At 44.9% G+C, this 13,758-nt stretch overlaps 1 protein-coding gene across 6 annotated transcripts in view; it reads left to right on the top strand.

The window, feature by feature from the left end:
• LOC119967034 (transcription factor HIVEP3) overlaps positions 1 to 13,758 on the top strand; it is a 537,108-nt gene that overhangs the window by 360,851 nt on the left and 162,499 nt on the right. For all 6 annotated transcript variants that reach the window (XM_038799062.1, XM_038799046.1, XM_038799055.1 and 3 more), the window contains one exon: positions 9,634 to 9,727. The gene's annotated coding sequence lies outside the window, so the exon portion shown is untranslated. The remainder of the gene's footprint in view (positions 1 to 9,633; positions 9,728 to 13,758) is intronic.

Here is a 13,758-nt window from a genome sequence, read left to right as displayed (position 1 = left end):
AGATATGCATACTTGCAGTAGTGGGATGTATGGCTGTACCTGTAATACAGGTTCCTCCGGTAAGCCCCTGCCGGCTAGCTCCGCCCACAGGGAGCTTGTGTATAAATATGCGTGTGAGTCACTCAGACTCCCGTCTTCAGTTGCAGCCGGAGGAATAGCATCACACAGCAATAAAGCCTCGATTGAACTTGTCTCTCGTCTTTGACTGTAATTGTTAGCGCCACACAGCTTCTTAATTTTAAAGACATCCATAAAGTCACCAACAATGTTCCCTCTAAGCTGAGCAAGTGTGTGGCCACACAACAATTGTGGATGAGCCACGCAGCGTGTGAACAGGCCATGCACAAACCATGTTTCCCTTAAGACGCATGCATGGACAGCTGTGCATCAAGCTTAAAGTGGTTGCACTGTGCACTGCAAGCAGAAGTTAGAGTGAACATTGAATCTAATTTTTTTCAGGCGATTCAGGACCTTGGGACCATAGGATCCCCACAGTGCTGAAGGAGGCCATTTGTTCCATTGAATCTACACTGTCTCTCCAAAAGAGCACTCTCACTAGGCCCACTCTCTCGCCCCATCCCCACAACACATGTACACATTTCTGGACAATAAGGGGCAATTTAGCATGGCCAATCCACCGAATCTGCACATCTTTGGACTGTGGGAGGAAACCGGAGCACCCGGAGGAAACCCATGCAGACACGGGGAGAATGTGCAACCTCCATATAGACAGACAACCAAGGCCGGAATTGAACCCCGGTCCATGGCACTGTGAGGCAGCAGTGCTAACCACCGTGCTACCGTGCCAACCAAATATGATTTGCGAGCCCACACTTCGCCCAGACCCTTTTTGCATTTGCCTTCCATTGTGCTGACCCTCCCCATGCTCCTGTCTCAAAACCAGCCACCTAGGGCTGGCAACATATAGCCCATTCATAACCAATCACTCAATGAGCTTCTGTGCCATGTAATGATTGTCAGTTGGTGCGCCTTCAGTTAGTGGGAGCTTGCCGTGCATAGATTGGCAGCAGGAGTTCCTACATTGCAAAAGTGACTATACTACAGCTGCGGGATTCTCTGCGATATGTGCGATGGCCCGACGCCGGCGTCACAAACGGCGCGAACCACTCCGGCGACGGGCCAACCATAAGTAGCGGAATTCTCCGCAATTCCGGGGCCTAGGCTGGCGCCAGAGGGGTTGGCGCCGCGTTAGCAGGCGCCGAAGGGACTGCGTGAGTTAGCGCATGCGCAGAACCACCAGCGTGGTTCTGCGCATTCGCAGACCGGCCGGCGTATTCTGCCGCATGCGAAGGGGGGTGTCTTCTCCGTGCCGGCCATGGCGGAACCCTACAGGGGCCGGCGCGGAAGGAAGAAGTGCCCCATGGCACAGGCCCACCCCAGGTCGGTGGGCCCCGATCTTGGGCCGCAACTGTGCCCCCCCCCGCCCTCACGCCGCCCCCCCGAGATTCTCCGACCTGGCGGGGGGGTCGGAGAATCCCGCCCCAGATGTGGCTGGATAGCATTTGAGACATCCTGAGGTTGCGTAAGACGTTGGCCGGAATTCCGCGTCCATTTTGGCCGGCATAGTTCTCTGGTCATGCAGCAGTGAATGGAGTTTTAGCAGAACGCCAAATTCTCCGTTCTCGCTGGCAGCGGTGGCTGGGCAAACACGGATCAGGGAATCCCAGCCATTGAATAAAGAGGAGTCTTTCCTTTCCACCTGACTGAATTTGCAGTCAGTTATTTTGATTGGGCTTTCTGGAAATTTCTGTTTCTTGAAATAAAAGTCCATTTTTTTCTATTTATTTCATGGCTCGTGCTCTGTGCCTGATTAATTTTCATCGGTAGCGAAAATAAACATCCAGCGGGTTGATCCCTGTATTCACTGAGTTCAGAAGGTGTTTAGCCATTTGGCCTGTATCTGGAGGAGGTATGTGGGCTATTGCAGGTATCTGTGACTCGCCATTTGAGTGCCTTCATCAATATGTGACTATTTTTGTTTAAGTCCTTGATTAAGGACTTGTACAGGACGAGTGACGGAGCGAGGCCAAAAAGTTGTCATTATCACGTCCATTTAGAAACCAAAATGGCCACATTTTGTGGAATTTATTAGGTAAACTGAACATCATTCGTATGATATTTAGGCAGCAAATCACACTCCGCAAGGTAAGTATAAATATGTAAAGATGCAGGGAATTCGAGGCAGTCCTGTATATTCTCTGCACTTCTTAAATATCCAGCAATAACATTGTCATATCCTGCACAGGGCCTATGGGGTAGCAATGATTACATTCCCCCTGGTTCTCGCAGAGTACAAGCTCCCTCGCTGAGCGATGGGGGAACTCCATTCAGCTAAGAGTAAAAGGTCGGCCAATGAGGCACGACCGAGGAGGGACCTGGTAGAGATCTATCAGGAATTATTTATTAAGTTACTGTAAATAAACCAACGTTTTTATTCTTACTCGGTGTGCACTCCCCGTGTCCTTATTAAAAACACGTCAACATGGGGAGCCCCTTGGTACATTCTCATATCACAAACCGAAGAAACTCTGATGCAGTTGTTTCGGGGCAACTTTGCTCTCCCCTGAAAGGAATACAATTAGAATACAGAGTTCACAGGACAGATAATCTTAGTCAAGATTTTGTTTTCCATCTTTAATAAGTCCCACAGAAATAAACCACTGGTTCCACACAAGCAACTCGGTAATTATTTGTAACCCATTACATCAGAATGAGTCATGGGAGGGCCTTTTAGTTTGCTGCCTTTTTTTAAACAACTCTCGCAAGGAGTTCCTCGCTGACTGAGTTTACTGAAGACTCGAGGCTGTGAAGGGGATTGGTGAGGTTGGTCCAGGCAAACACCCTCTTAAAGTAGTGAAGCCCCACCACCCCATCCCCTCCCCCGCCTCCCACATGATTCAAACATACTTAATTCACATTAGCTGATACCTCACATTTTTGGTGAGCGGTAGTGGGTAGAAAATAACTTTTATGTTCTCTACAGTATATAGTACTGCAAAAAGTTCAAAACAAGTTGCCACAGATTTGAAAATAAGGACTTTAAGAGGCATCGGGAGTGGGGAGGGCATTGTGCTGTAAGTTATAAAGAAGGAGTTTAAGCAGATGCATTTCCAACAGGGCAAGCTTTAAAGGACAGTAGATGAGCAGATGGAGGGTGAGGGCCAAAGAATGACATTATGAATATAAATGAATATAATTATGGCCCCACTTCAGGCTTACACCTTCTGGAAGTGAACTTCACCAAATATCATGTAATTAAAACAAAGCAGCAAAGCTGTCACGGCAGACAAAACTGACGCAGTTGTTTCAGGAATTCAAAACAATGGCTGTGAAAGCGTAGATAAAACAAATTGTCTTGGACTATATGAGAGATTTGTCAGGTCTTGTATGCCATGATTTTGTCATGTGAGTACCTTTAAGAAATGGGTTTTTATAAATGGGTGTGTATATACATATCTGTAGTGAGAGAACCTTTAAGAAATGGGTGTTTATTACTGCAGTGATGTCAGAGAGTGGGTGACGCTGGGCTGTCTGTCAGCTTTTTACTTGCGTTTTCGGCTGTTTGCTGCAGGGTGTGTTTTAGTTTCGTTTTCAGAGCTGGATAGCTGCAGTCACAACCAGAAGGGGTATTAATCTCTCTCTCTGTAATCTAAAAACTGTAAATCGATCCTTTGGTGATTTAAAACTAATAACTGCTCTCAGTAGTGACTTAAACCTGATGTGCTTCTGTTAAAGATGATGTTTTTAAGTCTTATGGATGTTAAAAGGAAAGCATAAAGGATTACTTAGTGTTGTAGTCTTTGGGGGCTGTATTTGAATTAATGGTTGTTAAGATGTTCACTGCATATTTTATAAAGGTTAACTTGAGTTCAAAGAATAAACACTGTTTTGCTTTAAAAAATACATTTCCATTTCTGCTGTACCACACCTGTAGAGTGGGCCGTGTGCTCCCCATACCACAATCTATTAAAGGTTGTGGGTCAGGTGAACTCCATGATACTTTAGGGTTCTCTAAACCCTGGTCCATAACAAATTGGGGGCTTAAGGGGGATAAAAGTCTAGCTATTGGATTGGCTCGGTGAACTTAAAGACAGTGTATTGCATATATATCAGCATATTGTGGTTGCTTATCAGGTGTGGTATTCTAGTTTAAGTGGGGACTGTATTGTGGACAGTGGCTCTTTCAGAGGTTCAGAGGTTTTTGGGGGCGGAGACGGTCACACGCAGTAACTTACGGACATAGACTAAAACCAGACTGTTAGATTTGGCAAAAAACTTTGCAGTTAACATTACCTGACAAAATGCAAAAAAGATTAGGTAATTTTGGCGGTGGCTAGGCAGTTAAAGTTGTCTGAGATACAGTTTGACTCATTGGAAATGGCAAAAATTCAGTTACAAATTAAACAAATGGAACATGAGAAAGAATTTGTGCAGATTGAATACGAAAGAGATAGAGAAGAAAAAGAAAGAGAGAGAGAGGAAAAAGAAAGAGAAAGGGAGATACAGATCAGGGAAAAAGATAAAGAGAGAGAGTTTGAACTTCAGAAAATGGCCATGAAACATGGCAGTCAGTTAAAATTGGCAGGCATAAAGGGAAACGTACAGTTGGATGATAGTGATGAGGATAGTGAGAAAGAGCGTCATATTCAAAGGTTTGGTGTGGATCTATTTAAATATGTCCAAGCATTGCCAAGGTTTGATGAGAAGGAAGTAGAAGCCTTTTTCAATTCATTTGAGAAGGTAGCTAAACAAATGAAGTGGCCACAGGACATGTGGGTATTACAGATTCAAACAAAGCTGGTAGGTAGGGCGAGAGAAGTGTTTGCATCACTACCGGAGGAGGTACCTGAGACGTATGAGGAGGTGATAAAAATCCATCTTAGGTGCAATGAACTAGTGTCTGAAGCCTACAGACAAAGGTTTAGATATTTAAGGAAAGAACCTGGTGAAACATACATGGAGTTGGAAAGGATCAAACAGAGTAATTTTGATAGGTGGATAAGGGCTTTGAAAATAGACCAAATGTATGAAGCTCTCAGAGAAATTATACTTTTGGAGGAGTTTAAAAGTTCAATTCCTGATGTAGTGAGAACTCATGTGGAAGAGCAGAGGGTTAAAACTGTGAGATTAGCAGCAGAAATGGCAGATGATTATGAATTAGTTCATAAATCAAAGTTTGGTTTCCGCCAATCAGTTTCAGCCTGTGAGGGATAGAAATTGGGGACATGAGAAATACTCAGGTGGTAAAGGTAAAGGTGATCTGATGGGAGATAATAAGGAGAGTGTACCTCAGACTAAAAAAGATATCCAGGACGGTGGAAAAGAAATGAAAAGTTTCAAATGTTTTCACTGTCATAAACTTGGCCATGTAAAGTCACAGTGTTGGTGGTTGAAGGAACGCATTGGGAAGGCTGATGTAGTAAAACAGGCTAAGACAGTGGGGTTTGTTAAAGTGGTAAAGGAAAGTGAAGCGAAGGAGGTGCAAAAGATTGTACAGCCTGATCAAGAGGTGATTGATAAGAAGGTGCCAGATCTCTTTAAATAATTTACTTGTGTGGGTAAAGTTTACTCATGTATATCAGGAGCAGCAGGTAAAGAAGTCACACTTTTAAGAGATACGGGAGCTAGTCAATCTTTGATGGTAAGAGATGAGGAGTTATGTAGTTTGGGAAGAATGTTGCCAGAAAAGGTGGTAATATGTGGAATTCAGGGTGAGAGGAGTAGTGTTCAATTATATAAGGTAAGGTTGGAAAGTCCAGTGAAGAGTGGTGATGTGGTAGTAGGAGTAATAGAGAAATTATCTTGTCCAGGAAACAGATTATCTTGGGTAATGCTATAGCTGGATCACAGGTGGGAGTGATGCCTACTGTGGTTGATAAGCCAGTGCAAAATCAGACAACTGAAGTGTTGAAGGACAAATATCCTGGGATTGTTCCGGATGGTGTAGTAACAAGGTCGCAAAGTCACAGGTTAAGACAAGAGGAGAAATCAAATAGTGAAGATGAAGTTGAAGTGCAATTATCAGAAACGATTTTTGATCAGATGGTTGAAAAAGAACACGAACAGCTAGTGGATGAGGCAGATGTTTTTAGTTCAGGAAAAATGGCAGAGTTACAACAGAAAAATGTAGAAATAAAACGGATGTATCAGTAAGCATACACGGAAGAGGAATCTGAGTGAATACCAGAGTGTTATTACCGGAAAAGTAATGTCTTGATGAGAAAATGGAGATCTTTACATATGCAGGTGGATGAAAAGTGGGCAGAGGTTCATCAAGTAGTATTGCCGGTAGGGTATAGAAAGGAGGTGTTGCAAGTTGCACATAAGGTACCAGTGGGAGGTCATTTGGCAATAAGGAAACCTCAAGCTAAAATCCAGAAACATTTTTATTGGCCTGGACTGCATAAAGGTGTAGTTAAATGTTGTCAATCATGTCTCATATGTCAAGTGACAGGGAAACCTCAAGCAGTGATAACACCAGCGCCCTTAATACCCATTCCAGCATTTGAGGAACCTTTTACAAGGGTCCTAATTGATTGCGTAGGACCGCTTCCTAAAACAAAAAGTGGGAATCAATATATTTTGACTATAATGGATGTGTCTACTAGGTTTCCAGAGGCCATTCCAGTATGTAATATTACGGCTAAAAAGATTGTGGAGGAATTACTTAAATTCTTTACGAGATATGGACTACCCACAGAAATGCAATCGGATCAAGGATAAAAGTTAACCTCAAGGTTATTCAAAGAAGTTATGGATAGCTTAGGAATAAAACAATTTGAATCAACTGCAGATCCAGAATCGCAGGGAATGTTAGAAAGGTGGCATCAGACATTAAAGACAATGTCGAGGGCTTAGTGTCACGATTATCCAGAGGATTGGGATGAAGGAATTCCATTCGTACTGTTTGCAATTAGGGATGCACTTAATGAGTCAACCAAATTTAGTCCTTTTGAACTAATTTTTGGTCATGAGGTAAGAGGACCACGTAAATTGATAAAGGAAAAATTGGTGAGTGAAAATTGGAAATTACATTATTGGATTGCGTGTTAATTTTTAGGAAACGATTAAATAGAGCAGGTGAATTGGCTCGACAGCAGTTAAAAGTTGCACAAAATGTGATGAAACTGGTCGCGGACATGAAATCCAAAGTTCGTAGTTTTGCCAGTGGGGATAAAGTTTTAGTGAAGTTACCAGTGGTAGGTGAGCCTTTAAAAGTTAGGTTTTGTGGACCTTATCAGATTGAAAGGAAATTAAGTGAGATGAATTATGTGGTAAAAACACCAGATAGAAGGAAGACTCACCGAGTGTGTCATGTGAATATGCTTAAAAGGTACTTTGAAAGGGAAGGAGAGAAAAAGGAGGTTTTAATAGTTCTAACTCAAAGTGACGAACCAAATCCAGATGACTGTGAACTTGACATACCACAAATTAAATTGGAAAATGAGGATTTTCTTAAAAATCGGGATAACTTGTTGAGTTACCTTCCAGAGGAAAAATGAACTGACCTGAAAGAGTTATTGATATCGCATGGGCAAGTTTGTGGACATAAATAGGTAAGTACTAAAATGGCTATACATGATGTCGATGTGGGAAATGCTGTTCCAATCAAACAACATCCATATAGGCTTAATCCTTTCAAAATGGCACAGGTTAACCAAGAGATTGAGATTGTGCTTAAAAATGGCATAATTGAAGTGGGTTGCAGCCAATGGAGCTCACCCAGAGTGATGGTATCTAAACCAGACGGTACCCAACGGTTGTGTGTGGACTATAGAAAGGTTAATGCAGTTTCAGGAACGGACTCTTGTCCTATCCCACGTTTGGAGGATTGCATTGAGAAAGTGGGACATTCCGCTTTTATTTCCAAATTGGATTTACTTAAAGATTACTGGCAGGTACCTTTAACCGAAAGGGCGAAGGGGATTTCAGCTTTTGTGACTCCAGATGGTATATACCAATTCAAAGTTATGCCATTTGGCATGAAAAACGCTCCAGCCACATTTCAACGATTACCTAACAAAGTTGTTTCAGGATTACCCAATTGTGCGGTATACATCGGCTATCTGATAATTTTCAGCCAGACATGGACAGAACATTTAAAACATCTGACGGAGTTATTTAATCGACTTCAGGAGGCGGGTTTGGTGATAAACCTAGCCAAAAGTGAATTTGGAAAAGCCCAAGTCACTTTTCTTGAGGAGTTTCCGATACCCTCAAGACAAAGGGTAATGATGCGATTTCTTGGCATGAGTGGATTTGATCAAACATTTGCGGAAATGTTTTGTAGCGTGATTGCTCCACTGATGGACTTGCTGAAGAAACATCGAAAATTTCAATGGACAGCAGAGTTTCAACAGGCGTTTGACTGCCTGAAAACTGTGATAATCAATGCTCCTGCATTGGAGAATTACAAGGGACTCTGTGATCAGATTGAACTAAGTATCTGACTTTAAAGATAAATGCTGAGGCGTAGAGCAATGGACGGATTGTTCAGAGACCTTCTTGTTCAAAGAGACTGTCAATCATGAAGGCTTTCAGTTGGACGAAACAGAACGAAAAAATGGGACTATTATTATACCTGTTTGCGTGTGTTGTTTTTTGCAATGATAAAGTATATTTCTTGTGTGCATTTTTTAAAGGATGGTGAAAAGGTGAAAAATTGAACCATCTTGAAGTTGATGGGTTTTTTTTTCTTGGGGGGAGATGTCATGAGAATGTCACTTTAAGAAATGGTTAGCTGCTCATGTTACTGCAGTGATGTCAGAGTGTGGATGGAGCTTAGCTCTGGTTCTGCTTTTTAGTTTCACTTTGAGAAAAAGCTTGGGTGTGAATCTGTCTTTTTGGTTTCGTTTTTCAGTGTGTTGCAGCTGAAGTTAGAAAAAGCAGCTGTACTGTTGAGCTCTCTGCCATGAAGGACTATCTCTGGATCATTTGGTGATTTAAACCTAATAACTGCTTGCAATAATGACTTTAACCTAATGTGCTTCTGTTTAAAGGTTTGTTAAGTCTTCTGGGTGTAAAAGGACAGCATACAGGTTACTTAGTGTTGTATTCTTTGGGGGGTGCATTTGATTTACTGTTCGCTAAGATGTTCACTGTTTGTTCTAGAAATATTAACTGGAGTTCATAGAATAAACATTGTTTTGTTTTTAAAAATACTGGTCCATTTCTGCTGTACCACACCTGTAGAGTGGGCTGTGTGCTCCCCATACCACAATCTATTAAAAGTTGTGGGTCAGGTGAATTCCATGATACACTTTGGGATTCTCTAAACCTTGACCCATAACAATACCCAGCTATTGTAACCTCTTCATCATGGGCAAGATTTTCTGTACCCTCGCGCCATGTTTTCCAGAGGTGACAGGCCATTGGCCAGCGGTGGGATCTCCCAGTCCCGCCACTGTCAATGGTGTTTCCCATTGCTCAAACAATCCGCCACCAGGGAACCCATAGCGGGGGCTGCCGACAGCGGGACCAGAAGATCCCGCCAGTGGAAACAGCTAGACAATCCCATCCTTCGTTTCTCCCACATCTTACCCTCATTAAAGAAAATGCATTGTTGAGTTTTGGTGCTTTATCATTTTATCCTTTTTTTCACCTTTATTCTAGGTTTTCCTGCCTCTTTCTCCCACTTCACCTCAGCCTGCAGTGCAGAGACCTCTGGCATGGATTGACCTGCAAATACTTCAGTAAATGGGAGCAGGTGAGTGATTGTGACAACAGGGGATTTTCCCAATTAACCCCACTCCACTCTGCCCTCTCTCCAAATATGTGCTTCAGTAACATAACAGGGATCTTGCAAACCCAACCTCAACTATCCTTGAAGCTGATAGGCATTGGAACTACATGTGACCAGTTTGTATAAATCCAACACAAATAGCTTCTCTTTTCCTTACCTCACTTTCTCTTCTAACCAACTTATTCCTCCTTTGCTCCTCTCCCTCTCTTCTTGGAGGTGCTGGCTGCTTGGTGGGACATGGTCCCATGGGTTACTAGTTGCCCTTTTCTGGTATCCATTTTGGGGTATGTCCATGACTGCCAACAGCCATGTCTTTTGCTGCCATGTCCAAATGGGCAAACTTCATGTGTTTATGGACCACTTACAGTTAAATGACCACCGGGATTGGACAGGGGAGGGAGGTACATGAAAGTCGATCCTGAAACTTACCCATCTCGAGTTCACAATCTGCACATTTTCCAACATGAATCACCAGCTCAGGAACAAAGATGAACAAGAGATTCCCTGCACATCTGTGTACCTCTCTGCATAGCATGCATGCAGCCGTGATGAATAATTACTAGTTGTAGATTGGAAACTCAACAAAGAAACTGGGTTGTGTTTCCTTTTTCCAAAGCTAAGAGAACATGATACAAAGTCTGATTTAGAATTTACATAGAGTAAATGACTGTACTTATAGAGTGCAGGTGGCTTTATGGGTTATCTCGGGGGGTTAGACGCACAGATTTTACAAACTGAAACTAAACCGGTTGCAGCTAAAATAACACTCCTCATTCTGAGCTGCACTAGTGTGGCTGGACCATCAACATACTGAGGTTTTGTTTCAATTGGAGTTTCAATTCCATTATAATAACAGGAATCATAAGGTCTGTAGGAAAGGATTTCAGATTGAAATGACCCGCTCAGGCTCCTGGACCGGTTCAATCTCACGTGGAATAGCAAGAAAACAAGATTATGTTTGCTCTAAGCATGCTCTCGCTTTGCCTGTGGTGAACTGTTTTTACATCTAATCTCTTGTAGCTGTTCCTGTTGGGGGTTGTTTCCCCTTCAGAATAATTGAGAGGAAGTTATTAGTGTAACATCTGCAGCAGATGGGACAGCAAGACGGGACGACACTGAAGTGCCATGATGACTTCCCACTGCCAACGTATTCTCCTCCACCCCCCCCAACACCACCATCAGAGCTCAGCTCTTGAGGGTAAAGTTGAGCCATGGACTTTGGGAAGCTCCTCAATTCAATCCTCATTGTTCCAGGTTAACAGACGGCCATGGAATTGCCAGCAACTTGGGTTGAAAAGGAAGTTAAAATCAACCATATTCCCAACCTTGATCAGAATTTAGCAACCCTGTCTTTCAAGTGCTCAGATGATGCTGTGATCAGCTTCAAATTTGAACCACTTATTGACACATCTCCCCCCCCACCAACCCCATACGAAACATACAAAAAGCTAAAAAAAAAGTCACTATTTTGGCAGCATATATGTTTGTATCAAATGGCTACAGAAAAATGGAATCACTCTCTCCACCACCAGCGTAATGTGGCTGCACTCTGTACCATCTGACTGATAAACTGTAACAACTTTGAGGTTTCAATGTTATCACTTCCAAAATCCACAGCCTCTAGCACCTAGAAGGACAAGGGCAGCAGCCAGAGGAGAAAACCCCATCTCCAAGGTTCCCTCCAAGTCACAAACCATCCTGACTTGAGACTAAATTGTCGTTCCTTTGTCATTTCTGGGTTAAAATCCTGGAACTCCCTCCTGAAAGGCACTGGGTGCATTTTAAATTTATTTTTAAAAAATAATTTTTATTCAGATTTTCACAAAATATCAATACTGTAACAGAAAATATTAACAAACAAAAAAAAATATTAACAACTAAGAAAAACAAGAAAGAACAAACCCCCCCCCCCCCCCCCCCGTTAAATGCGAAAAGAAGAAAGAGATTAACACCCGTCATAACCAAAGAACACATGTAAACGCCCCTTCAACCCAACCCACCAAAGCGACCCACCCCCCCCCCCCCCCCCCCTCCGGGCTGCTGCTGGCCTTTTTTCCCTACCGTTCTGCCAGGAAATCTAGGAAAGGCTGCCACCGCCTGGAAAACCCCTGTACTGATCCCCTCAGGGCAAATTTCACCCTCTCCAATTTGATGAACCCCGCCATATCATTGATCCAGGCCTCGACGCTTGGGGGCCTCGCATCCTTCCACTGAAGAAGAATCCTCCGCCGGGCTACTAGGACGCAAAGGCCAGAACACCGGCCTCTTTCGCCTCCTGCACTCCCGGCTCCACTGCAACCCCAAATATTGCAAGTCCCCAGCCTGGCTTGACCCTGGATCCTACCACCCTCGACACCGTGCTTGCTACCCCCTTCCAAAATTCCCCCAGCACTGGGCATGCCCAGAACATATGGGCATGGTTCGCTGGGCTCTCCGAGCACCTAGTACACCAGTCTTTGCCCCCAACGAACCTACTCATCCTCGTCTCGGTCATATGAGCCCTATGTAGCACTTTGAACTGTATGAGGCTAAGCCTCGCACATGAAGAGGTGGAATTCACTCTTTCCAGAGCATCCGCCCACGTCCCCTCCTCAATCTCCTCACCCAGCTCCTCTTCCCATTTACCCTTCAGCTCCTCCACCGAGGCCTCGTTTACCTCCTGCATCACTTGGTACATGTCCAAAATCCTCCCCCCTCCAACCCACACCCCCGAAAGCACCCTGTCCTGGACCCCACGTGGGGGCAACAGAGGGAACCCCACCACCTACCGCCTGGCAAACGCCCTTACCTGCATATACCTAAAAATGTTCCCCGGGGGAGCCCGAAATTCTCCTCTAACTCACCTAGGCTCGCAAACTTCCCATCTACAAACAGGTCCCTCAACCTCATAACACCTGCCCTGTGCCAACTCAGGAACCCGCCATCGATTCTTCCTGGATCAAACCGGTGGTTCCCCCGTATCGGGGACCCCATCGAGACCCCCACCTCCCCCCTGTGCCGTCTCCATTGCCCACAAATTTTGAGGGTAGCCTCCACCACCGGGCTCGTGATATACCTCATTGGAGGGAGCAGCAACGGCGCCGTTACAAGCGCCTCCAAGCTCGTGTCCACACAGGACGTCATCTCCATCCTCTTCCATGCTGCCCCTTCCCCGTCCATTACCCACTTACGCACCATCGCTGCGTTGGCAGCCCAATAGTACCCACAGAGGTTGGGCAGCGCCAGCCCCCCCCCCTATCCCTGCCCCGTTCCAAAAACACCCTTCTCACCCTCGGGGTCCCATGCGCCCATACAAATCCAGTAATACTCCTGTTGACCCTCCTAAAAAAGGCCTTCAGGATAAGGATGGGGAGGCACTGGAACAGGAACAAAAACCTCGGGAGCACCGTCATCTTGACTGACTGCACCCTGCCCGCCAGCGACAGCGGCAACATGTCCCATCTTTTAAACTCCTCCTCCATTTGCTCCACCAGCCTTGTAAGGTTAAGTTTGTGTAGGGCCCCCTAGCTCCTGGCCACCTGGGCTCCCAGGTACCTAAAGCTCCTCTCCGCCCTTTTTAGTGGGAGCCTACCAATCCCCTCCTCCTGGTCCCCCGGGTGCACGACGAACAGCTCGCTCTTACCCAGGTTGAGCTTATACCCTGAGAAGTCCCCAAATTCCCTGAGAATCTTCATCACCTCCGGCATTCCCCCCACTGGGTCTGCCACATATAGCAATAAGTCATCCGCATAAAGCGACAGTCGGTGCTCCTCCCCACCCCGCACCAGTCCCCTCCAGTTCCTCGACTCCCTCAACGCCATAGCCAGGGGTTCGATCGCCAACGCAAAGAGCAAGGGGGACAAGGGACACCCCTGTCTCGTCCCTCGGTATAACCAAAAGTACTCCGACCTCCTCCTATTCGTGGCCACGCTCGCCATCGGGGCCTCATATAACAACCTCACCCATCTGACAAACCCCTCCCCAAACCCAAACCTTTCCAGCACCTCCCACGAGTA

Source organism: Scyliorhinus canicula, chromosome 1 (genome assembly GCF_902713615.1).
Source record: "Scyliorhinus canicula chromosome 1, sScyCan1.1, whole genome shotgun sequence".
NCBI lineage: Eukaryota > Metazoa > Chordata > Chondrichthyes > Carcharhiniformes > Scyliorhinidae > Scyliorhinus > Scyliorhinus canicula.
The sequence above is the reverse complement of the archived record's forward strand: the minus strand, read 5'-3'. Positions and strand labels throughout refer to the sequence as shown.